Genomic DNA, 4,609 nt, shown 5'->3' on the forward strand with positions numbered 1-4,609 from the left:
TATCTTAGCGTGCTATCTGGTAGACAACATCTAATACATATTTTCTCCTGGTTTATGAGAATAATTGTCATGCTTTTTGTCTAGTAAGATGTATAGGTTTCTTTACTGCCTCTTCATAACCTCTGGAAACCTCAGCTGTGCTCATTCAGTAGTAGTACTTACTAGTCGGTGATAGAGTTTAGGGTCCTGGTCCTAGCCTACTGAATTCAATAATAAAGCTTTGATTTCCATTGGAACCGGATTAGGCCCTAAATCTGTAAGGAAGAGACATTCAAACTCACAGGGTAGTTTTCTGAACCAGAACTTCTGACAGGAGCTGAGTGTGCTAATTTGGGAAGGGAAGGGGATAATGATCTTTTAATGTAACAGATGTGAACAGAAATGGGAATTTGAAGCAACAATTGCTGCTCAATGAGTGCTGACCCATGAGGTTAGCAGGGTCTATTCTACAATTTGAGCTGAAGATCACGTGTTCGATCTAGAACAAAGTATATTTTATATTCCACCCCACCCCTTCCCCTATTTTACTTCACCCGGACAACACCCCAGTAAAGCTGGAGTAGATACCACACGGGAATAGGACAGATCTATGAAGTCCAGGATCATCGCCTATGTTTCCTGGAGCGCTTAAAAGGGGGGGGGGAGTTGGAAGCAGGATGTGCACCCCACGAGCAAAATCGCGGCTAAGGGTGGGAAATACAGAAGGGCTCGGACCTGTATTGTTCCCGATCATGCAAAGTTCCCTCCACGCCACACACACGTTACAAAAAAAAATACATCCGAGATTTTATGCTTCATATAATCAGTCCGTTATATGTGTCTCGCTAACAACTCACCCCTAGAGGGAGAAACACACACATACACACACTAGAATTAAAAATGTTCTCATTTACAATGTTTTATCTCCAATCTAGCCCTTTCAACCTTAACTGCGGAAGGATCGTGGTAGAATCACCACAGAAGGCGATAAGCTTTCCCCAGGCAGCAATTCGTCTGTGATCAGAGTCACAAAAGTATCATCAGAGTCTTCGAACTCCACATCGGCGACGTGGGGTCTCCAAGGCCTAGGCTGATACGCCCAACCTATTGGGGTGGAGAAAATCAAGCGAAGGGGAACGAAGTTAGGAACCCGACCACTACGAACAAACAAACAACCAACTCACCGTAGAACAATTCCCCTCCCTTCAGTGAGATAAATTAATTTGCTCCCAGTCAAGTCCTCAAGAGTTTCGCTTCTGCTACTGGTGTACCATCCTGCCTGGACCTATCCCTCCTCCTATCCACCCCCTCAATTTTCTTAGTTAAATACCCTCCACCGACCCCCAAACGATCCTCCTCCGTGTTTCAAAACATCCGTGGAAGGAGTGGAATGGTGATTAGAAGAACTGGTGCTTCTCCCCCACCCAGAGCACAAGTGAAAGAAGTTGCAGGGCCTCAGCAACCGACAGAACCATCCCTTCACCCTTCTCTCTAATCGCAATCGCTAGGGACAAAGGGACCCAGTTCCAAGACAGGAACTTAATCCCCGCCCCTTCTCCAGGAAGGTCCCCTGAAGGGGAGTAGGAAACTTCATCTGGAGACCATATTTGCAGAGGTCTCAGAGGAACCCCGGCTCCCCTGCGGCTCCGTTCCCAACAGCAGCTCGGCCATTCTTAGGAGGCGGTTACCTAGGTGTGCACGGCACCTGGGGCAGCTGGCCAGCATCCAGGAGTATCCCGGGAACCAGAAGCCATCCTCCGCCAGCCAGTGCTTGTGCACTAAGCCCTGACCAGGGTGATCACCGAGTACCTCTCCCCAGTGGGATCCTGGGAGAGCTGCACAGGCACTTTGCGTTTCCCAACAGTGACCGTCATGTTCCTGACAGGCAGCACTGGCTGGGGAGGAACTTCAGGTCCCAAACCCCGGTAACCTCGAATCCGCACGCTTGCAGAGAAATAATTCCTCTTTCTCCTCCTCCTCCTCCTCAGGATCATGCTGGTGGGTTGCGCTTTGATGCTTGTCCTGGGGCACTTAGTGGCTGCGAACCTCCCTGAAGCAACCAAGGGAGAGGCAGAGGGCTGCTAGCAAAGCCAATGCATGCATCCTCCTCCTTCAAGCTCATACATGCACAAGCCCTGAGAGTGAATAGCTAGCTAGCCAGCCCCCCTTCCTTAGGACTGATAGGCTATTCAGCTGATTGGTCCTTATTCAGTCGTCCAGTTCTCCAATATTATTAAACCTGCTTCTTGGGCCCCTCCCACTGGCTGTTCCACCTGGAGAGAATCCAAGACCTGGAAGGAAAGAAGGGAAAGATCCTGTAAAGCCAGATTTCAGAGTAGCAGCTGTGTTAGTCTGTATTCGCAAAAAGCAGAGAGCACAGCGCTTTCCACTAGTTGGAGGACCAGGAAAACTAATTCTATTCTCGCCCCAGGCTTCTACCCAGAGCCTTCTCCAGCCTCTGACCATTCAAAATGCAGCCAAGACCCCTACCTGCTGTGAAAGGCTTTGTCTGCTGAAGATAAGAGCAGAATTTCTCTGCCCTTTCTACAGCTTCTGTTCCTCTGAGGCTGAATCTAAATCCAATAACTTGACTTTTTAACTTTCCAATATTTCCTTTACATGGACACAGTTTAGTGTAGAATCATATAGTACAAAACAAACAAAAATATTGTACTTCTGTTACTAATAAAGCAGCAGATGAATAAGGGTTAGCAGACATCTATCATTGTTTACTTTTGTAATTTAATTCAGTTTGGAAAAAAACTAGACTTCAGTTTCAGTTATACTTCTTGTTCTGGTCAGTTTAATTTGCTAGTTCTCATACTGTAATATTCAGGCTGCAAATCCTGCAGGGGAATGCTTACATTAAAAAAAAATGTTTTTAATTTAATTTAAAAAATAATGGAAACATTTATGTTTATATCAGGTTTTGTACACACTTTAAAAATAAATAAACATGGGACTATTATTAACTGAAAATATCCTCTAATTGTGTAGCCCATATTCCAGCTGTTAAGTTGTGGAAAGTTGTGTATCACTTCAGGACAGAAATAACCTGTTTAATGGAATAACAAACAGCATTACATGTGGCTGGCAGCAGGAAGAGATCTTTAAGTACAGGGCTCTACCATTTGAACTGAAGGAGAATGTCCTTTAAGTGTTTGGAATATAAGCTCTAGGACTGCAGTAAATCAATTCTGTTCCTATCTATGAGGGCAGCGTGACAAACACACATTGATCCAGAGGTCCAATACCACCGAGAATCCAGGGCCACATTCCTGGACCTACAAGAAGAATTATGTAATGGAAGAAAGAGTCAAACGTTAAGTACTGAAGAGGCACAGTTTATCTTCCAGATTTTAACATCTTTCCAGACAAATAACTTTCCTAAGATGGAGTTAAATATCTATCTTATTTAAGGAGGGATTTTAAGAGGACACCTTTGTTTTCTCATAAAAACAAATTTTAGGAAAACTGAACATTAAAAAAGTAGTGTTATACTTAAAATGGATTGTATTGTAGAATGTAAATTTAAGAGTACCTGTCTTTTTTAATCAGTGTATCAAACTGCTCCCTTCTTTAAATCTGTATGCAGTTGATAGATACAATTAAGTCCTTTATATGTATTCACCAAAGGAGAACTTTATTAGGCTCCCCCCCAGAAAAGTATATGGAGTTCCAAATTGTGTTGTTATACTGTGAGACCCTTTGCACAGACACATAGCTACCATATGTATGGTTCACTCTGGGGCTGCACAGTGGTGAGGCCTCACACATATATCATAGACAGGTATGTACAAAACTAAAGCCATATGTACTCCAAACTAGCTCCTCAGTTCCACAAGAAACAGAACCAGATTGTGCTTGATCCTGCAGGCTATACAGTAGGGAAAAGGAAGTGTGGGGATTGTGCTGTAGTCATATAAGGGAAGAAGGTACAATAAGTCTTTTTTCCCTCTTATGTAGGTGCATAATCCCTCTGTGCAGCAGAAAGAAGTTGATAGACTGAACTGCTGCTGGGGCAACCCTCCCAAAAGGACCAGGGAGAGAAGGAGGCATGCTCTCTTCTCCATGCAAAGCTAGCCTTGCAGAGCAGAGCACTGCACGCTTCTCCATTTCAGAGAATGGCTAGGAATTCTGGTGAGTCAGATGGATGCATGGTGTAGCCCTCCCTTCTTCCCACCAATGCAGTCAGGCCTTTAAAACCAGTCTGTTCAGTAGGATTTATTATATTTGGAGTCACAGTCTGGCAATCCTCACAAAAAATTCTTAATCAGAATTCCAGACACAAGAGTGCTGAGGGTGGAAAGCTGGGAGATAAGGGCAGAGTTAAGGTTTTCTGACCTTAATTGTGCAGGTGCATACTTTTCAATGCTCCTTTAAAAAATGTAACGTTAACATCATATGTCCAAGTATGTTTGTCTAGAAAATGGCACCATTGCCCTCAAGTTTATTTTTTCTCCCTGAAAGAACTGATGAATGTTTACAACCTTAATCCATCTTAACTAAATTTTTGCCTGGTAATGTGTTAATATTTAGGAGGCACCATAGAGCCTCTTCCCTATTTAATTATTGACTCCTTCCCTCTTGGATCTCTGACCCCTTAGCAGATAGTGCTGGATTTACACAT

This window comes from Natator depressus, chromosome 16, assembly GCF_965152275.1.
Source record: "Natator depressus isolate rNatDep1 chromosome 16, rNatDep2.hap1, whole genome shotgun sequence".
Lineage (NCBI taxonomy): Eukaryota > Metazoa > Chordata > Testudines > Cheloniidae > Natator > Natator depressus.